Source organism: Scylla paramamosain, chromosome 5 (assembly GCF_035594125.1).
Source record: "Scylla paramamosain isolate STU-SP2022 chromosome 5, ASM3559412v1, whole genome shotgun sequence".
Taxonomy (NCBI): domain Eukaryota; kingdom Metazoa; phylum Arthropoda; class Malacostraca; order Decapoda; family Portunidae; genus Scylla; species Scylla paramamosain.
Window position 1 is genome coordinate 9,674,192 of NC_087155.1, and position 22,500 is coordinate 9,696,691.

At 47.4% G+C, this 22,500-nt stretch overlaps 1 long non-coding RNA gene across 1 annotated transcript in view; it reads left to right on the top strand.

Moving 5' to 3' along the window:
- LOC135100501 (uncharacterized) overlaps window positions 1-22,500 on the top strand; it is a 126,633-nt gene that overhangs the window by 44,122 nt on the left and 60,011 nt on the right. The window contains exon 2 of the long non-coding RNA XR_010268739.1: window positions 10,069-10,362. This is a non-coding gene — a long non-coding RNA (uncharacterized LOC135100501). The remainder of the gene's footprint in view (window positions 1-10,068; window positions 10,363-22,500) is intronic.

Below are 22,500 nucleotides of genomic sequence, written 5' to 3' on the forward strand. Positions count from 1 at the left end.
TCCGTAAAGACAAGGGATTATATGGGATTACATGAGAGAACAGGTACTAGGAAACATGTTAGTCTATAACGAGGGTTTCTGCTGTGCTAAGTAACACCACTGGGGGAACAAGGTAGAGCAGTGTAAAGCTCTTCAGGATAGAATAGTGTAAGGCTCTTCACCACCTATCTACTCCTCCTCCTCCTCCTCCTCCTCCTTCTCTCAATATACCGGCAAGAAATGATTAGTGAGGAACACCATGTAGCTCTGTAGGAGACTTGGAACTTATATTATTACTCTAGGTGATTTATCGTAGTACTTGTGGAGTCTGGGATTGTGGTGTTGTAGGGGAAAGGAAAGATCAACTCTGTGTTTGTGTCTGTGTTTGTCTCTCTGTCTCTGTTTGTTTGTCTGTCTGTTTGTCATTATATTTGTGGAGTCTGTGAGAATAATGTTACGGAAAGGAGAAATAGATCAACTCTCTCTCTCTCTCTCTCTCTCTCTCTCTCTCTCTCTCTCTCTCTCTCTCTCTCTCTCTCTCTCTCTCTCTCTCTCTCTCTCTCTCTCTCTCTCTCTCTGTAATTAATCCATAATTTACAATTTCGTACAATGTTTAGGGTCTTTTACGGATCAGAGGAATATTTTAGGCACCCCCTTATCGTAAAACCCACCCAACTGTCTCGTTTACAGATTAGTAGTAACCTAAAAGAATAATCTCTCTCTCTCTCTCTCTCTCTCTCTCTCTCTCTCTCTCTCTCTCTCTCTCTCTCTCTCTCTCTCTCTCTCTCTCTCTCTCTCTCTCTCTCTCTCTCTCTGCGGACTAATACATCTCCTGGTACCTTTTTTCCCCCATTCACTCACCCTCTCTCATTGAGTATTCACGCCACCCTCACCCTCACGCACCTCCATTGCTCACGCCTCTTCTTTACCATTCACCATTCAGCGTCCCCGGCCCATTAAGGGAGGCTAATGAATGACCTTGAGAACCGTGAAGATCAGGACCTCCTCTTAATACGCCTCCACCTCCTCTTTACCTCTTGGTAGTAAAGCAGACGATTCCTCTTACCTCTTTCAACCTCCCTCTGATCACCTGTCTTAAGTCTCCTCCCTTTTTTTGGCTTTTCAAAGGAGAAGAAGGAGGACCAGGAAGAGGAAGAGGTGGTGAAGGAGGAGAAGGAGAAGGAGGAGGAGGAGGAGGAGGAGGAGGAGAGTAGAGGGTAAAGACGAGGAGTATGAATTAACTTATTTACTCTTATTTCTTTATCTGTCTTTGCATTTCTTATTTCTTAACTTATTTGTTTATTTATTTTTTCAGTACAGCTCAGTTCGTATTTGTGTGATATACTTGTCTTCTTCTTTATTGTGTGTTTGCTTGTCCTTGTTTCTTTGTTCTTCTGCGCTGCTGCTAACTCCTCCTCCTCCTCCTCCTCCTCCTCCTCCTCCTCCTCCTCCTCCTCCTCCTCCTCCTCCTCCTCCTCCTCCTCCTCCTCCTCCTCCTCCTCCTCCTCCTCCTCCTCCTTATCCTCCGTTCCTTCTTATCCCTTTATCCATGTAGGCATTTATTTGTCTTTTATTTCCTCTGTCCCCCTCCACTGTCACCATTACTATCACCCCTCCGTCATCCTGCTCCTCTTTATGGCCGTGCACACACACACACACACACACACACACACACACACCCGCCCACATGACACGTACACACACACACAGCATTTCTTTCTTGTGCATTCTCTTTTCGCTATATCAGCAGTCGTTTGGTATTCTTCTCTCTCTCTCTCTCTCTCTCTCTCTCTCTCTCTCTCTCTCTCTCTCTCTCTCTCTCTCTCTCTCTCTCTCTCTAACGCTACCACTTTTCCTTAACTTTTCCCATTTTCCTTCCTCCGAGGGTTATTTTGATATATATTTTTTTTCGCGTTTTTTCGTTCACATTTTCCTTATACGTGTTGTTTTTATTGACATTTTCTTTCGATCCTTTAATACCTTTACTTGTTTTTTGTCTTTTTTTCAATTTTAGTGTTCTTTTTTTATTTTAGTGTTCATTTGCTCTTATTTTCTCACCAGTCCCATTTTATGATTAAGAATAAACAATGCTCACTTTTCTGTTATTTTCTCTAGTATGCTTTGTTCAATTTTAAAATCTTTTGAATGTCATGTTTCTTTCTTTTTCAATCTTTTTTTTTTGCGTAATCACTTAATCTCCCTTTTCTCCTTGTGCCTTACCCTCTCTCTCTCTCTCTCTCTCTCTCTCTCTCTCTCTCTCTCTCTCTCTCTCTCTCTCTCTCTCTCTCTCTCTCTCTCTCTCTCTCTCTCTCTCTCTCTCTCTCTCTCTCTCTCTCTCTCTCTCTCTTTCTCCCTTCTCTCTCTCCTTCCCTCCCTCTATATAGCGCCCTTTATCTATGCCTCTTCAGCCCCTCTCATGCCAGCCAGGGACCTAACCCACCTCCTTATTTTTTCCCATATTTTTTTTCTTTCCCCTCTAAGCACCAAAGAACCTTCCTAAAGACCACCCTTATTCTCCCTCCATCCCTCCCTTCCTCCCTCTCTCCCTCCCTCCCTCCCTCTCACCTCTATCTCCTTCCCTCTTCCGTCCTTATCAGCGTGTTCCCTCCCTCCCTCTTTTTCCCTCCCTCCCTCTCTCTCTCTCCTCAAGCTAATTTATGGACCCAGAATCATGGAACATTTCCCCTTAGAGATTCCGACCATTGATGACGTAAACAGCCTGTCATTCCCCGGTTCGCTTCGGTTCAGTTCGGTTCGGTTCCGTTCAGTTCGGTTCCTGGTGGCTTTGTGGTTTTGGGTGATGCAGTGTTTTCGGATGTGCATAGCTGTGATTCTTTCTTCCTATTCCTCTATTTGTGATGATTGTTGTGAGTTTGGGTGGGGGGTTGGTGTTGATGGGTGTGGTTAGGGTAATTGCTGTGGTGGTGTTGTGGTGATGGTGGTCATTCTGGTGATGGAGTGAAGTGTGGCTTTAGTTTTCGTGGAGTGCTTATTATTATGGTGGTCAATGAGATTATTTAGTTGGTGTGGCTGTGTTTGTTTTGCTGTTCAGATGGTGGTGATTGTTCTGCTGCTACTACTACTACTACTACTACTACTACTTTTTGTCTGATGATATTTCTTATCTTAACCATCCTAAAATACTTTTTTTTTGTGTGTCTTAGATCAGGTATCTAAAATTTGTATATTCTTAATATTCTTTCAGTATCTGCAGTTGGTACTTTTTCTTGTACTTTCATTTATTTCCTAGAAAAAGATGAACTTAATATTTTGGTGTATTTTACTGTCGGTTTGCAGTTTCCCTATGTAGGTTGTCACCGCAGAAATTATCATCATCATTATCAGTGGATACACACACACACACACACACACACACACACACACACACACACACACACACACACACACACACACACACACACACACACACATATACACACACACGCATAATACCAAGACACTTTTCATCCTGTCTTATCTCACCAGACGCGCCGCTGCCTCCCGGTGTATAACATCGACAAATTATCCAGAAAGGAAAAACCGTACTCGGTAATTCGGTGTTTAAATTCTCGTTTGTTACACCTCAAGGATCGAACCCTCGGCTGCAGGAAGGTTTGGAGGGGCGACCCTCTCACCATTGGGCTAAAGAGAACATCGCCAGTGGCCAGTTCCCCAGATGGCCTCATGTAAAACCAAATCACCGGAAAAATGGTTTTGAAGCAGAAGAAATACGTTTTTTTTTTTTTTTTTTTTAAAGATTCGTGTCATCCTTGTTAAACTGTAAAATTCTTTCGTGGCCTTTTTTCTCTATTGATTCTCTGCAATATTTACACCTACAATGCACATTTTCTGCCTGCTTTCAAGGGGGGACACTGAGAATTTACTATTTTCGCAGGCATTCAACCTTTTTTTCCGTGTGTTGTGCTGCGTTGCGTTCCCGTTAGTTTGTGGTTCAATTTCCGCGATCCCTTAAGGTGTTTACGGCGCCTTAACAGCGTTCCCCGGGCGTTGTTTCGACAGCAAGATAGACACCTGCATTCAGATTGGAGTTGGTGTGTTGCAGTGTTCTCCATCTCGTGTTTGTGTGGGTGTGTTTTACCGCTTTGGAGATATGAATAAAGAAAAAAACTGGAATTGCATACTCTCTCTCTCTCTCTCTCTCTCTCTCTCTCTCTCTCTCTCTCTCTCTCTCTCTCTCTCTCTCTCTCTCTCTCTCTCTCTCTCTCTCTCTCTCTCTCTCTCTCTCACCTTTAAAGCCGAAGAGGGAGGAGAGCGAAACTGAAACTAGAGACGGAGAGGGAGAGGCAGAAGGAGAGAGATGGAAAGGACGTGCAAGAGGAAGGAGGATCTGAAGGAGAAGCTGGAAGTGTGTGTGTGTGTGTGTGTGTGTGTGTGTGTGTGTGTGTGTGTGTGTGTGTGTGTGTGTGTGTGTGTGTGCGTGTGAGTGATGGAAAGACTGCACGGGGAAAAGGGAAGCAGAGAAGCAGAGGAGTGGAGGAGTGGAGGAGCTGGGTTCAGAAACTCCCCCTCTGGTACCCTACTTACGGAAGATCTAATGGTGGACGTTTCCTGATAAACCACCTGCTCTCCTCCTCCTCCTCCTCCTCCTCCTCCTCCTCCTCCTCCTCCTCCTCCTCCTCCTCCTCCTCCTCCTCTTCCTCCTCCTCTTCTTCGTCCTTCTCTTCACCTTCCTCTTCTTCCTCTTCCTCTGCCTCAACTTATACTTCCCTCGTTTTCTCTATCTCTAAGTTATCTTCTTTTTCTTTCGCTTTTCTCAATCTTTTTTTCCTTCATCATGCATATCTGGATATTTATTACCTCTTATCTTTTCTTGTCTGTCTGTCTGTCTGTCTGTTTCTCTCTCTCTCTCTCTCTCTCTCTCTCTCTCTCTCTCTCTCTCTCTCTCTCTCTCTCTCTCTCTCTCTCTCTCTCTCTCTCTCTCTCTCTCTCTCTCTCTCTCTCTCTCTCTCTCTCTCTCTCTCTCTCTCTCCTGTGGCCACCATACTACATTGACATCGAATCTATCTTGAAGTCCTTTCCTCGAGAGATATAAATGGATGGAGGGGAGAGAAGGAGGGAGAAATGGAAGGAGGAGGAGGAGGAAAGTAAGGTAGAGGAAAGCATGAGAAGGAAGTGAGTAGGAGGAGATGCAGAGAGAGGAACAGGAGGAAGGGGTAAAGAAAAGGAGGAGAAGGAGAAGGTGAAAGAAGACGACCGAAGAAACGGAAAGCAAAAGGCGAAGGAAAGAGGAAGAGGAAAATGGAGGAAAAAAATAAGAGGCATAATACAGGAAAGCAACTACACCCAGATGGAGGAGGAAGAGGAGGAGGAGGAGGGGAGGGGGAGAGAGAGTAGAGTAGAGGGAGGGGAGGCAGGGAGGAAAGTTAAAGTGATCTAACCTCACCTTTGGCGCATCCAGGGTTCGTATCCCGCTGAAAAGAGGTAGCCGCTGGATCTCGACTTAGTGGGGTCTCTGCCAGGTATACCCTCCTTAATAGGCTCCAGTAAAAGGAAGGAAGGAAGGAAAGCAGGAGCAGGAGGAAGAAGAAGAGGAGGAGGAGGAGGGGGAGGAGGAGGAGGAGGAGGAGGAGGAGGAGGAGGAGAGGTTTTAAGGCTGTGACCCACGTGAAAGAAAGATTCAGATGGGACTGGATACATTTTTTTTTTTTACATCCTAGATATTGCCTCCACTCTGGTTACTCCTGGTGCAGTGCTAGCATACTCCCTTCCCCCCTCCCTCCTGCCCTCTCTCTCCCTCCACCGCTATGTTTCCACGATATATGGGTACTTTTTACTTTTTATCCCTCCTCACGTGCATTTTTTAGCCATTTTTGCTCGTATATTCTTCCATAACGTTACTTTATGTTGTGGTGGTTTAAATACAGCGCGTTTTGTCATGCTTTTATGTAGTATAATGGGTGTTCGCGTCCTCTTTTCCCTATTACTTTTCGGACAGTTCTGCCACACATCGTTCGGGAGTACTGATGGTATGGGTGGTTTTGTTATTCATTCCCTATTTCTTCGTCCCTCCTGGATCAGTGGGCGGGCGTCTGGTGGTGCGGCGAGCGAGGGAGTTACTTCGGCACTTCCAAGGCTCGTACTACCTTTTGCGGTGCTCCTCGTCCCCATTCCCGGTATTGGCAGTATTGGCAGCAGAGGCCCACGTGCTGCGGCGCTATTCGTGGCTCTGTCGTTCTTTGCCTCGAAAATGCTGCCCACTGCGCCATGTTTTCCGGCACTTGTAGATGAACGCCTAAATCTGAATGAAAGACCCAGAACCGGAGAGGATCCAGACAGGGAATATAGCCAGCCTTTGGTATCGAATTCTTCAACTCCCAAACGCAACCGCTGTATTTTTTTATTCTGCGCTGCGGCTGCCTGTCTGTTACCCAACCAACGCACTGGGAACTCCTTTGTTTATCTTCCAGTCTGTCCATCCATCTATCGCTCTATCTTCCTATCTATCTAATACACTAAAGATGCAGGTGGGTTTCCGTCCTTCCATATTTCAGAAGTCAATTCTCCTGCGACTTTGACTGCAGGATTCAATTCTTTATCATGGCAGAGTGTGTGGGTTATGATCCTCTATTATTCTGGCTCCCGTTCCCTCACCCGGCTTTTGAATAGACCCAGAACAATGTATTTTTATTTCCATATAGATTGGGGAAAGGTTATAGAGGGAGAGAAACCCGCTGTGGCAAATTATTCAGCGGGGCACAATAGTTCCTACCCACCCCAGTTTTCCCCTTTTTTTCTGCGTTTCATCAGCGGCTTCCACATACACGCCGCCATTCACATGTAGGAAAATCTGCATATATTTACAAATGCACAGGCTCGTGTATGCATAACCTGAAATACTCGTGTGCTTACGTATGCGAGTAAAAATGTCAAGCCTTGAGAGGTGGAGATGGAAGAGCGAGTTAGTGAGCTGATGCAGATTACTGAATGCAAGAACACGTGTGCTGAAAGTTATAAAGTTGTCTAAGGGGGATACGTAAACGAGAGAATGAATAGGAGGTGTAGATGATAATACAAGATAACAAGTATACTAAAATGTGACGCGTGATGACAAGGCTGCTGGTGTGAGGGTAGTGGGGATCATATGGGCCAGCACCGTGCACCACCGCTTTGAACACCATGCCGTTTAAAGACCTCCCGTGCCGCCGCTGGGGTTCGTGTTACTCTATTGTCAGCAACGTTCGTTTCCCAGCGCGGGTGAAAGTTTGATTGCTGCCATAAACACACCATTTGTTCACGGCAGTAATGGCCTTTAATAGCTGACTGATGCAGGAGTTACAGCGTAATGAAGATAGATCAAGAGATAGACACAGGTAGATAAGTAGATAGGTAGATACAGATACACGGACATTTATTCATAGGTGAGCTTGAAATAACAATCAGTGAACAATAACTGTCCCCCCAGAATCTATGAAAGCGAGAGAGAGAGAGAGAGAGAGAGAGAGAGAGAGAGAGAGAGAGAGAGAGAGAGAGAGAGAGAATATATATATATATATATATATATATATATATATATATATATATATATATATATATATATATATATATATATATATATATATATATATATATATATATATATATATATATATATATATATATATATATATATATATATATATATATATATATATATATATATACGAGGTGTGTCATTAAAGTTCCAGGACTGGTGTCCTAAAAGATGAATTTCAAACCCAAGCCACAAACCACCATATTTCCCCTTCAAAGTAATCCTTCTGGAGTATACAACTGCGCTCCCAACCCTCTACAGTCACTAATCTTTTTCTTACGTGCTTTTAAAATCATGTCCTCTGTTGCAGGTCGTTTAACAATGAGCGCTGAACAGCGAACAAACTTGAAGTTTTTGGTGCAGTTGGGGAAAACGCCGTCAGAAGCACTGGGTATGCTGCAAAAAGTGTACGGGGATGAGACAATGTCACGCTCACGTGTTTTTGAGTGGTGCAAGAGGTTCAAAGAGGGCCGGGAGGACGTGGAAGATGACCCCAGGAGTGGAAGACCCTCAACGAGCAGGAATGAGGCCAATGTTGAGCGTGTCAAGCAGATGGTGCGTGACGATCGTCGGTTGACTGTTCGAAAGATCGCAGATGAGCTTGGCATGAACCACAACAGCGTGTGGAAGATTATCACTGAAGATCTGGGCATGCGGAAAGTCTGTGCGAAGATGGTGCCGAGACTCCTGAACGATGACCAGAAGGGACGACGCATGCAGGTGTGTCAGGACATCCTCGAGCGTCTGGAAACTGAACCAGACTTGCTCAGGAGAGTCATCACCGGCGATGAGTCCTGGGTATTTGAGTACGACCCGGAGACCAAACGCCAGAGCCTTCAATGGAAGAGTCCGGCGTCGCCACGGCCGAAGAAAGCAAGGCAGTCCAGGTCCAGCTTCAAGGTCATGTTGATCGCTTTCTTCGATGTGAGGGGCATCGTCCACTGCGAGTTCTTGCCACAGGGCCAGACAGTCAACCAACATGTGTACAAAGAAGTACTGCGGCGTCTGCTTCGTGCAGTGCGCGAGAAGAGGCGGGAGTTGTGGCAGGGCAACTCGTGGCTGCTTCACCACGACAATGCGCCTGCTCACAATGCCCTGAGCATCAGAGAGTTCTTGGCCAAGAAGAACATCGCCGTGCTGGAGCAACCGCCCTACTCACCTGACCTCGCTCCGTGCGACTTCTTCCTCTTCCCCAAGCTCAAGGAGGTCATGAAGGGGACCCGTTTTGATGATGCGGACGACATCAAAAAGGCCGTGACGACGGAGCTGAGGAGCATCCCGCAAGAATCCTTCCAGCAGTGCATGCAAGCCTGGCAGAGAAGGATGGACAAGTGCATGCGGTGCCAGGGGGATTACTTCGAAGGAGATAACCTATAGTTTGTAGCCTGGATGTGAAATAAAACTTGTGTGGCACCAGTCCTGGAACTTTAATGACACACCTCGTATATATATATATATATATATATATATATATATATATATATATATATATATATATATATATATATGGGAATGTGGAAAACAGTGTGTTATTATGACAGTCGTAATGTGTTTGTAATAGACGGCCAGCGACTCTTCACATTATTCCTGACCAGTCAAAACAAACATCCAGTGTACGTGTGTGTGTGTGTGTGTGTGTGTGTGTGTGTGTGTGTGTTAAAGGTGACTGTAGGATTTCCTCTTTCCATGAATTTTTCTGTTCATTTGTCTGTCTGTCTGTCTGTTTGTCTATCTTTATGTCTGTGTGTCTCTGTTTATCTGTTTGTTTCTTTCTGTCTCTGTCTGTCTGTCTTTATCTGTGTCTGTGTGTATCGCTCTCTCTCTCTCTCTCTCTCTCTCTCTCTCTCTCTCTCTCTCTCTCTCTCTCTCTCTCTCTCTCTCTCTCTCTCTCTCTCTCTCTCTCTCTCTCTCTCTCTCGTACTCCTAATGCTTCCCCCTCCCTGCTCCTTTTCCCCTTACTTGCCGCCGTCGTGAGCCAGCCCCTTCCTTTCACTCCTCCACCCTTTCCCTGCGTTAATTATACAACCATTGTCTTCTGTGTGCAAATAACCATTCATGCAATGGTGTAAAGGGTGCTTATCTCCCTCTCCCTCCGTCCATTTCCAGATCCCTCCCTCACTGCTTCCCCTTCCCTCATCGTAACTCCCTCCCTCCCTCCCTCCCTTCCATACTCTACCTGTCTCTCCCTCGGTTTCATATTGCCTCTTTCACGCTCAGTCTCCCTCACTACCCATCTTTTCTCTCTCTCTCTCTCTCTCTCTCTCTCTCTCTCTCTCTCTCTCTCTCTCTCTCTCTCTCTCTCTCACTGGAGCTCTCAATTTCCACGTTTAATTTTTTGCCGTTATCTCTCTACTCCCTACTCTTTCTACGATCTCTTTCTACTTTCTCTCTCTCTCTCTCTCTCTCTCTCTCTCTCTCTCTCTCTCTCTCTCTCTCTCTCTCTCTCTCTCTCTCTCTCTCTCTCTCTCTCTCTCGGGCCTAACCTCAGCCACTCCCAAAGCCATAACTCACTCACCTTTATGCCTCACTCACGCACGCTCTCTCTCTTCCCCCGCCAGGAGAGGGTCGGGCGCCCAGAATCACCGAACACCCGAGCAATTGGACTGTGCCGAGGAACGACCCTTTGACCTTGAACTGCGGCGCCGAAGGAAAACCGGACCCTGTCATCACCTGGTTCAAGGACGGCGCCCCCCTGAAGGACTCCTCGCACCGCATCATCCTCGGCCACGGCTCTGTCTTCTTCCTGCGGGTGTCCCAGGGCAAGAGGGAGAATGACGCCGGGGTGTACTACTGCGTCGCCAGGAACAGGCTGGGGAGCGCCAGGTCTGCCAATGCCTTCATCCAGATTGCTTGTGAGTACCCAGTGTGTTGCTGTTTGTTTGGGATTTGGTGACGCTTGCTCGGCTTCCGTTCTTGTTTATCAGTTAGTTCCGTCACCTATGAAGATTCCTCCATGAGAATTTCACCTAAAATATTTGTCACTCTTGATGAATTGCTTAAGAAGATCGAGGGGAAGACGGAGAGTGAGATGGAGGGATTGAACTGCGTCAGAACTGCAATGGATGGTAGTCACAGAGGAAGATGCAAGGGATAGAAACAGCTCAAGGAGACGCGTACATGGCGCCAACCTCTGACTAGAGAAACTGCGAAAGGAGAAGAAAAATAAGATAAAATAGCTAACCTGACTTAAGCGTCTTTTAAAAATGTTCTCATTCGTGTCAAAACACCAATGTGAACATTTTTAAAAAGACACTTTTGGTGTATCTTTAAACTCTACCAGCGCAAGAAAAGCCAAGTAGACACAATAGATCACAACAGTTTTCTTAAATCATACGTGTCTGAACAGCGGCTTAACACATTCTCTTAAATCATTACCTACAATGTTAAGTCTTTATTCATTAACATACTAAGACTACCGATCAACTTAAGCTATTTTTCGTACTAATAAGCTTCAAAATATAACTTAACCTAACCTAATTAGTCATTATCATGTAGATGGAATGTTCATGGGGAAACTTACTTGTGGTGCAGCTTGTACACGGGTGATGTTCGAGAGTAAAACAAAGTGTGTAGCGGGAGATCAGTGGATGGGTACCGTAAGCGTGTGGGATGTGATACGTTATATGCGAGGGTCTTACCTTGATGTGGGCGTGATGGATTGCTGTGTTTGTGGGTGTGCGTGGGGTGAGGGAAAAGGAGGGGAAGGGAGGGGGTGGGGGAAGGGCAAGACGAATAAGTATTACAAACGACGATGGGAGGGGGAGGGAGAGTAGAGAGGGGAAGGGAGAAAGAGATAGAGAGAGGGGCGCGTAGGGTACAGCTGACGGCCAGAGAATGAATGGGAGAAAGATGATAGGAAGCACGAATGAAAATAAGGAAGATAGGGGGAAAAAATAATGAGCAAAAATTTACGTGAGAATAGAGGAAGACTGGATTGATTAATGATGTAGAGAGAGAGAGAGAGAGAGAGAGAGAGAGAGAGAGAGAGAGAGAGAGAGAGAGAGAGAGAGAGAGAGAGAGAGAGAGAGAGAGCTTTGGAAGGAATTATTAGAGGGAAAAACGCAGGGAAGCAAAGGTTGAGCAGACGAAGGAGTGGCAGAGGGTGGAGGGAAGGTTTAGGGGAGGTACGTAATAAAGGGAAGAAAAGAAACAGCTACAGTACAAGGGGGAAGAGAGAGAGAGAGAAGAATGAGAAAGACAGAGAAAGAGGCAAGCAGAGAAAGAGAGTGCGAGGGAAACACGGAGAGAACAACGGACGGGAGAAACCGTTAATGAACACGAAATAGAAGACAAAACACGCACCCAAATGCAAGTGCAAGCTGACGAAGAGGGAAGTAAGAACGTCAAATACGAGAAATGACTTCGACCCGACGAACGAAAGAAGGGAACACAAGGCGGAAAAGAGCAATGAGAAAGACGGATACAAATCGAAGCGAGGAAATGAAAGGGGAACAAAATGGCAAAGAAGAACAGAACCAGCAGGAGAAAAAAGACAATGGGATACAAAAGCGAAGGGAGAGGAAGAGAGGAAGGGAGGGAGGGAGGGAGGGAGAGAGGGAGGGAGGGAGTGCGTGCAGGAAGGAGGGTGTTAGGGAGAGGAAAGAGGGAGAAGAGTAGCTGTTGCAGGGCGAGAGGGAAAGAGAATGGGTAGCCGGAGGGAGTAAGGAAGTACGGAAAGATAAGTAAACAAAACTCTTCCCAACTCCAAGAGAAGCTTTGGTTTACCTTAGCTTATCGATACGACTCAAATATCAAGTTGTGGGAATAATTAATGAAACACCTTTATCTTTTAGAGAGAGAGAGAGAGAGAGAGAGAGAGAGAGAGAGAGAGAGAGAGAGAGAGAGAGAGAGAGAGAGAGAGAGAGAGAGAGAGAGAGAGAGATTGTCTAGTAATGAAATGAAAACAAAGTTCAGATTTTTATGCAAAACCAGTAAGACTTTGCATGGATGGAGTTACGTTACGAAAGAAAGACACAGGAATACGAAGAGGAGGAGGAGGAGGATGGGCAGAGCTCAGAATAAAAGAAGAAGCAGAAGAAGGAAGATGTGAAGGAGGAGGAAAGAAAGTAAGCTTCACTCTGAATGCAAAGATAGCTATCAGGAAACAAAAGAAGTGTGCAGAGAGAGAGAGAGAGAGAGAGAGAGAGAGAGAGAGAGAGAGAGAGAGAGAGAGAGAGAGAGAGAGAGAGAGAGAGAGAGAGAGAGAGACCCCTACCCAAGCAAGCCCAACCCTCATCCATCAAAAACTGTCAGACGATCCGAAGCACCACATTCCACTCCTCCTCCTCCTCCTCCTCCTCCTCCTCCTCCTCCTCCTCCTCCCTCTCTATCTCCTATATATTTCCCTATGCTTCTTATCCTTATAAACCTGCTTCTCCCGCCATACTTTCTTCTCCTGCTTTACTCATTTTCCAGCTTCACTTCGTCGTTCTTCCGTTCCTTGTTCTGTTCTTCCTCCTTTCCCTGTTCTTCCTCTTCGTCCTGTTCTTGCTCTTCGTTTTGTTCTTCCTCTTCGTCTTGTTCTTCCTTTTCGTAATGTTCTTCCTCCTCTTCCTGTTCTTCCTCCTCGTCCTGTTCTTCCTCCTCGCCCTGTTTTCGTCGTGTTCTTCCTTCTCTTCATGGTCTTCCTGGTCTTCCTGTTCTTCCTCCTCGTCCTCTTCCACAAGCAAAGAATCACTGAAGCAATAAAAAGACAATGGCATTCAGGTGGAATCTTTTGCTGGAAGCTCCACATAAACTCCACCTGGCCAGCGCTAACGAGAGAGAGAGAGAGAGAGAGAGAGAGAGAGAGAGAGAGAGAGAGAGAGAGAGAGAGAGAGAGAGAGAGAGAGAGAGAGAGAGAGAGATGCATGGTGGAGAGTGTGTGGTTGTTAGCTAGTTGTGTGAACGAGTGAATGAGCGAGACTTGTGTGAGGCATGAATACGTGTATGAGTGAACGAGCTAGGCTTCAGTCATAAGTGTTAAGTTGAAGTGCGCGGCCTGGCGCCGGGAGATCACCTACCTCCAGCCTTCTGTTCACACCTTCTGTGAATAAACACCTGCACTGTTACCTGCGTTTCCTGTGCCCCTGCTGGTCAAGAGTCGAACATGGCGCAGTGAGTAGGATCAGGACAAGGCTGCAGTGGGTACGGCGCAGAATGGAGAAGCAGTTGGAGGCGCTGGCTGCCCTGCTAGCGCGACAGTCGGAGCAGAGTCAGGCTCGCGAGGAGCGTTTAACCCAGCTGCTGGAGAGAGTGGGGACACAAGCTCCCAGTCGCACCACGGCGAGCAATGAAGGCGAAACCACAGCCCGCAGCACGTCTACCCAGGGCGCGAGGTTCCCGACGTCCGCCACCATCATTCCTCACTTAACGGCGTCAGCATCTTTACGTGAGTTCGACACGTGGCGCCATAAGTTTGAAGGATACGTAACCCTCGCCAGGATAGACTGTCTCTCCCTGGCTGAGCAGAGGGCGGCACTCGCTGCTGTCCTAGACGACGAGTGGACCCGTACACTTCGCTACGGGATAAGCTTACCGAGAGACGCGGAGTTAAGAACCATCCTCGATGCAATGTGTGAGTACCTGCGAAGCCAGCGCAACATCATCATGGATAGAAGAGACTTCTACTCCCGCGTGCAAGAAACGCAAGAAGGTTTTGACGACTTTTTATGTGCTGTAAAGGAAATCGCCAATTTCTGTGACTTTTGCGACCAGTGCATAAACCATCAGCTGCGTGACAGAATTGTCGTTGGGACACGAGACGAAGTGGCTCTGAAACGCATGCTGGAAAACAAGAAACTCACCCTTGAAAACGCCATAGATATTTGCAGAGCATCAGAGAGCGCTAACCAGTGTAGTGCAGTACTAAGGGGCGGCTCTCACTCTTCGAGCCATGGTGTGAACGCTGTCTCGAACTACAGGAAGGGCAGTTTCGGGGCTCAAGCCCCACGGGCTGTTATCGTTGTGGCAAAGATTGTCGCAGTGACAAAAGGGGATGCCAGGCAATAGATAAAGTGTGTCGTAACTGCGGGAAAAAGAGGGCATTTTGCGAGTGTATGTCAGCAGACAGTGAGGAAACGACGAGGAGCTTCGAGGAGTTCCTCAACTGTCTCTCCTCATCGCGGTGCAGGCCCGAGGCGGGGAGCCAGTGCCAGTGTATACCAGCTCTTATCAGGCGTATACACAAAGACGGTGACGGCACGACCTGCGCCCCAGGTGCTCATTACCGCCACACATCCCGCTGGAAGAGACAAGATTACGTGGACTCCTGACTCTGGGGCCGAAACGACCGTTATTGGCCTCGACACGGCAACACTCCTTGGAATCCCGCCCTCCAGCTTGGCGCCCGCTGATGGTGATGGACTTTATGCTGCCGGTAATCACCCCCTCACCTGTGTAGGAACTTTCTCGTCGCACTTGCAACTGGGCGACAGGGAAGCTGAGACTGTTGTGAGCGTGGTGAAGGAGGTGAAGGGGGCGCTGCTTAGCTGGTACGATTCCATCGCTCTCGGAATCCTCCCCGAAGATTTTCCGGCTCAAATCCGACCGCTACGCAGGGAAGAACAGCACACCGGCAACAGCTCCATCAAGTACCCGACCGCCTCGCAGCCACCTCTATCTACGCCCACAGAAGTGATCAGCTGGCCTCATTCCTACGACCCAACGCCACAGCAGCGTGCGGGGCACGCTGCTGCTGTGATCAAGGCCTTTCCCAGCGTCTTCGAAGCAAAGGAAGGTTTACGTGCAATGGCTGGTGGATCCATGGCCATCGAGTTGACAGACGACGCTCGACCCTTCGCCGTAACAGCATCTCGTACAATCCCTTACAATTGGCGTGAAGAAATTAAGAGCCAGTTGGAAGAGCTGCTTAACAAGGGAATCATCGAGAGTGTGGACTACCCTACGGCATGGTGCCACCCCATCGTGCCTGTCCCAAAAAAGACATCTGGTGTAAGGCTGTGTGTTGACCTGACACGACTCAACCGTTACGTGAAGAGGCCCGTGTATCCAGTGCGCTCACCTCATGACGCCATCGCCTCGATCGGGACCGGAGCGGTTTGGTTCACCACTCTTGATGCCAAGATGGGGTATTTTCAAGTCCCCATTAGAGAAGAAGACCAGGATTTAACCTGCTTCATAACACCTTGGGGTCGGTACAAGTTTCGGCGAGCGGTTATGGGTCTCGTCTCGTCTGGAGACGAGTATAACCGTCGAGGAGACCAAGCTCTCGGCGACATACCTAACACCATCAAGATCGTGGACGACATCCTGGCCTATGACTCCACCTACAGTGCGCACTTAGCCCATGTCATTCAGATTGTGCGGCGGTGTGACCAGCACGGCATCACTCTCAACCCACAGAAGTTTACATTCGCGGAAAGAGTGGTAGATTACTGTGGTTACTCTGTTTCTGGACAAGGCTACACGACAGACTCAAAGAAAGTTAAGGCAATCTCTGACTTCCCACGACCACAGCACATCACCGACTTACGATCATTCATGGGTCTTACAAACCAGCTTGGAAGCTTTTCTCCTGCTGTGGCTGCAGCTGCACAACCCCTCAGAGATCTCTTACGCCCGAAGAACAGTTGGTGCTGGTCTCCTAACCATGAAGAGGCGTTTGAGAAGGTGAAACAGTGTCTCGTCAGCCCACCTGTCTTGGCATACTTCGACCCATCATTACCAACGATGCTACAGACTGACGCCTCAAGGATGCACGGATTTGGATTCGTTCTCCTGCAGAAGCACAGTGACCAGTGGAAGATGGTGCAATGCGGGTCAAGATTTGTTACAGACACAGAGAGCCGCTATGCAGTAATAGAGTTGGAAATGGCTGCAATCGTCTGGGCAGTCAGGAAATGTGGCACCTACCTGAAAGGACTCCCTCACTTCGATCTAGTGCTCGACCACCGCCCGCTGATACCTCTCCTCAATAGCAAGTTGTTGGGAGAAATAGAGAACCTGCGGCTGCAGCGCATGAGGGAGAAGCTTGCTCAGTATTCTTTCACAGCAAGCTGGCAAAAGGGATCGACACACTGTGTGCCCGACGCCCTCTCACGTGCTCCAGTACAGGACCCAGTGGAGGAAGAGGATGCTGCTACTTCTGGTGACCTCGACCCTCTCCACTCAGCGGTCATCTCAGCGTTATCTGCCACCAATGAGGACGGCGTCCGCTTAGCACCACTCCAGGATCAGACTGTGGAAATGGTACGTGCCGCAGCAGCAAGAGACGGGGAGTACTGCTTGCTCAAGAACGTCATCATCGAGGGCTTCCCTGATCATTGCCACGACCTCGATCACCGCTTGCGTACGTACTGGCCGGTGCGCAGTCTGCTGGCCGTAGACGACGACCTGGTGGTTTACGGGCCGAGGCTTCTTATTCCTCACAGCCTCCGCCGAGAAACACTAGAGCGACTCCATGACAGTCATCAGGGGATGGAGCGCACCAAGCGACGGGCCCGACAAACGGTGTACTGGCCTGGTATGGACAGAGACGTTGAGAACGTCGTTTCTGGATGCTCACTATGCCGTCCACTCCTACCAAGCCAAGCCAACGAACCTCTCTGGCAGGACACGGACACACCCAGCAGGGTGTTTGAGTCAGTTTCTGCAGACTACTTCCACGCAGCAGGCCGTACATACCTCGTGTATGTAGATCGCTTGTCTGGGTGGCCTCACGTGTCTGCATGCTCACGTCCAGCATCGGCTGATCAGCTCGTTCGTGTCCTTCGGGGTGTGTTCGCCGACACGGGCGTGCCTGTTCTCCTGAGGACTGACGGTGGACCGCAGTTCACTTCTTCATCGGTACGGCGCTTCCTGGCTCGATGGGGGGTGGAGCATCGTGTATCTTCACCTCATTATCCACGCTCCAATGGTCACGCCGAGGCAGCGGTCAAGTCCGTGAAGAAGCTGATCCTCACGACCACACAGCAGGGACACCTGGACGAGGATGCGTTCGCTCGCGGGTTGCTGGAACTGCGCAACACTCCGAGGGCGGAAGGGCGATCACCAGCACAAGTCCTCTTCGGTCATCCTATGAGGTCCTGTGTCCCGGCTCATCATCGCTCATACGCTCAGCAGTGGCAGCGCGCTGCTGATGAGTGCGACGCCAAGGCAGAGCGACTGAGGAAGAAAGCGAAACTTCGCCACGACGCGTCCGCCCGTACTCTTCCTCTCCTGCACCTCGGTGGCCACGTCGACGTTCAAGATCACACGACAGGCCTCTGGGATCGCCTGGGTGTCATCGTGGCTGTTGGGCGAAGGAGAGACTACCTCATCAAGATGGGCAGCGGTCGCGTGATGTGGCGTAATAGAAGACACCTACGCCCACACAGACCTCTTGCTCCCCTTCCTGTCGAGCAGCACACCGCTCATGGCGGTGCAGCGCTTCAGCATCAGGGTCACGAGGAACACCACCATCCCGGCAGCCCGGAGCATCAGGGTAACGGGGTACACCGTGGCCGAGAGCAACCAGAGCGTCGAAGCAGCCGACAGCGTAGGGAGCCGAGACGACTGCAGGTGCGGTGGCACCGTAGCACCTACGATTAGTCGTACGTGTTCATTGTACGCTGTGTTTGTTTTGTGTATATGTACCGTGTTTTCTGTACTTCAATCATTGTAACTTTGTTTCATGTGTTACGGTAGCCATAACAAAGATAAGGAATCTTCCTTATGTCTCGGGGGAGGTGTGTGGTTGTTAGCTAGTTGTGTGAACGAGTGAATGAGCGAGACTTGTGTGAGGCATGAATACGTGTATGAGTGAACGAGCTAGGCTTCAGTCATAAGTGTTAAGTTGAAGTGCGCGGCCTGGCGCCGGGAGATCACCTACCTCCAGCCTTCTGTTCACACCTTCTGTGAATAAACACCTGCACTGTTACCTGCGTTTCCTGTGCCCCTGCTGGTCAAGAGTCGAACAGAGAGTAGGCAGGAAACAGTTGAGAGCGACGGAAAAAAAAAGGAAGAGAAAAAAAGGTGATACAGACTTGATATATAGCAGAAAATGTCCCTTTTTTTTATTCACTTGGGTACGGAGAAGAGTGTAGCTTTTTTTCTTCTTCTTAGTATTAAGGTTTATTTATTACAGCGGAAGGTGAAGCGTGTGGGTGAAGACTTACTAGAGAGAATGTAACAATAGGAGAGAAGGAAAAAGTGGCGATGAGAAGGTAGCAGGTGTTTCAGAGAGAGAGAGAGAGAGAGAGAGAGAGAGAGAGAGAGAGAGAGAGAGAGAGAGAGAGAGAGAGAGAGTTTGTTGGTTGATCTCTTATTTACTCCTTTTCATCATTTTAGTTCTCTCTCTCTCTCTCTCTCTCTCTCTCTCTCTCTCTCTCTCTCTCTCTCTCTCTCTCTCTCTCTCTCTCTCTCTCTCTCATCAATATATTTACAGTGAGTTGCCAAAGTAATTCTCTCGAGTTTCGTACTGACGCGTACATTCTCTCTCTCTCTCTCTCTCTCTCTCTCTCTCTCTCTCTCTCTCTCTCTCTCTCTCTCTCTCTCTCTCTCTCTCTCTCTCTCTCTCTCTCTCTCTCTCTCTCTCTCTCTGTCTCTCTCTCTCTCTAGCACTCCCTCTTTTTCTTATCATATTTCCTGTTCTCTTTGCCCCATCCCTCCTCTCATTTCCCTCTCCTTCCTTCCTCCCTCCAGATTTCCTCTATATTTCTCTTTCTCTCTCCTCCTCTTTCCCTATTCCATTTACTTTTTCATTTGTACCCTTCCCTCCCCTTCTGTCCCCCTTCATCCTTTTCCTCCTCCCCTACATCTCGTCATTGTCTCTCTCTCTCTCTCTCTCTCTCTCTCTCTCTCTCTCTCTCTCTCTCTCTCTCTCTCTCTCTCTCTCTCTCTCACATCCTTATATTTATTTTCAACCTGTTTATCCTTCGTTCTTCTCTCCTTCTCTCTCTCTCTCTCTCTCTCTCTCTCTCTCTCTCTCTCTCTCTCTCTCTCTCTCTCTCTCTCTCTCTCTCTCTCTCTCTCTCTCTCTCTCTCTCTCTCTCTCTCCTTTCCCCTCCTAGTTTCCTCTATTCATCCAATCTCACCCTAATTCCCTTGCACTACCTTAACGCACTCAATCCTTCTTCCTTCCCTTCCCTTCCCATCTCATCCCGCACTCCCCTACCGCCCTCCGCCTTCCTTCCCCCTTCATCCCGCCACCTTCCTCCCCGTCTGGGTCTGCCTTATTCTCCCTATATATCTCGGTTTGCCTCCTAGCGCACGCCCCACCTTCCTACTTCTCTTCCCTCTCGTCTCGTGTCCCTTCTTCCGTCTTCCTCCTCCTCGTCCTCATGCTTTTCCGTCTACTTCTACTGCTCTTTCCCCTCCTCTTCCTCTGCCGCCCTTTCATATCAGTTCTCTATTTCTTTTGTTTCGTATTGCGTGTATGTAGGGATTGGTGAGAGAGAGAGAGAGAGAGAGAGAGAGAGAGAGAGAGAGAGAGAGAGAGAGAGAGAGAGAGAGAGAGAGAGAGAGAGTTCGATAACCACCAGATCGCTTCCGCTTTGTAGGTTGGTTGTTTTTGTTTATTTTTAGCGTTTTTTTACTGCACCTGTGTATTTTTACTTGATTCGTGAGAGAGAGAGAGAGAGAGAGAGAGAGAGAGAGAGAGAGAGAGAGAGAGAGAGAGAGAGAGAGAGAGAGAGAGTACAGAGTGACGTTGAGTGAACAGAATACATTCGTTATACTCGGGGTGCGGAATTAGACTTTTGTCAGCGTGTTTTTTTTTTTTTTTTTGTGGGTGTACAATTAATCTTGTTACACATTTACATTACATGATTTACCTTGTGTCCGTGTTGTCATGGTCCGTGTTCGTGGCCGGTCGTGGTGGTGGTGATGGTGGTGGTATGGCGGCCTGTCTTTCTGTCTGTTGGTCTGTTACTTGTGTGTGTGTGTGTGTGTGTGTGTGTGTGTGTGTGTGTGTGTGTGTGTGTGTGTGTGTGTGTGTGTGTGACTTATATACGGTGCAAATATATGTACATTTCTTTGTATTTAAGTATGTATTTACCTATGTATGTGTATGTATATGTATGGGTAAACATATTTCTTCTTGTTTTAATACCATCATCATCATCATCATTATCATCATCATCATCATCGTCATCATCGTCATCAGCAAAACAACAACAAGACAACAACAACAACAACAACAACAACAACAACAACACTATAAAACCAACAAAAAAACAACAACAACAACACCAATAATAACAAGAACAATAATAAACAACAACAATAATAACAACAACAACACAATACTAATAATAGAAGCAGGAACTACCATTACACCTGTTGCTAGTACTAATGCTACCACCACCTTTACTATCACTATTTCATGTATTACCACCACTACTACTACTACTACTACTACTACGACTACTACTACTACTACTGCCACCATTACTTCTCCTGCTCTCTTTACCATAACAATACATATCACTATCATCATCATCATCATCATTATCAATTTAATCATCGTTCTCCACCGGATAATATACAGTACATCAGCAAATTCATTCAGGTCTTCACTTTCTCTCCTGCCTTCCTCGTATACATCTCACATCCCTCGTTAATCTGGCTCCTCTCCACCTCCCCTTCCCTACCGTCTACCCGCCTCCTCTGCCGCCCCCTCAGTAAACCTCTTTTTGTCGTTACCTCGCTCCTAATTTACTTTATAATTTTCGCACTCTGCTTACTAAAATCCCGAGATAATTAATCTGCATGTTAATTAGGTATATGAGGCGAGTGTGTCATTAGTCCAACGGTAATTATAATGCCAAAAGAAGCTCATTAATTACGGGTTGGGTATTGGTGAGTTTTCCCATAAATACATACCAGGTGGTGCTTCGTAAATTACTGTTGTTGTTGTTGTTGTTGTTGTTGTTGTTGTTGTTGTTGTTGTTGTTGTTGTTATTATTATTATTATTATTATTATTATTATTATTATTATTATTATTATTATTATTATTATTATTATGTTTGCAGGGTTAAATTCTCTTTACGCCTCGGTGCGGGATTTGCTACAGTCCGTTTTCTATGACCATGTTTGGGGAGTTGGAGAGATAATACCCCTTTAATTTTTTTCCCCCTCCGGCTTACTCTTCACTCTCTCTCTCTCTCTCTCTCTCTCTCTCTCTCTCTCTCTCTCTCTCTCTCTCTCTCTCTCTCTCTCTCTCTCTCTCTCTTGATAGCCAATAGAAAAAGAGACCTTAGTTTAAAATTTTCTGTAAACCCAAAGTCAAGTTAAGCCATTCTATTTACATTCCTTTTTCTCTTTGTCTTTTTCTCCCCATTCCCTTTGAGCAACACCGTCCTCCCCTTTCCACCTTTTCCCTTTGCCCATTCCATATGTACTCCCTCCACTCTTTATTTTCTCCCTTACTTTCTTTCCTTCTGTACTTTCCCCTTGCACCTGTCTACTCCGTTTCTGTCCCTTCCCTTCTCGTCCCTTCTCGCTAAGCCACACGTCTCCCTTAAGCTTGTCTAAGCTAGTCTTTCGCACAGTACCTGAGTTTGCACCCCTTCCTTTTATCTCTGGTGTTTCTCTGTGCGTTTCTCTTCGTCCCGTCGGTTCGCTCGTCAATTTGTGTTGTGTGTATGTGTGTATGTGTGTGTGTGTGTGTGTGTGTGTGTGTGTGTGTGTGTGTGTGTGTGAGAGAGAGAGAGAGAGAGAGAGTTTGTACGTGTCTCTACCTGCTTGTGTATCTGTCAAATCCTCTCTCTCTCTCTCTCACACACACACACACACACACACACACACACACGAGTAGGGTCATGAGCATCATTCCGGCAGACACTGATGGCTCTTGCAGAACAAAGGTCTCCCGCCGCTTTCACTCGCCTCTCATCTCGGGTTTGCTCCTCGCCTGTTTAAACGCTTTCAGGCGATCGCTTCACGTCCTCTCGTCATCCGGCTTTCCTTACGACCTGCTTCAGTTCTCAGATTTTAGCTTTCCGTCGCGTCATTCTATTTACTTCTGTTTTACTTATAGTTTGAGTTACCCATGCATACTTTGGATTTA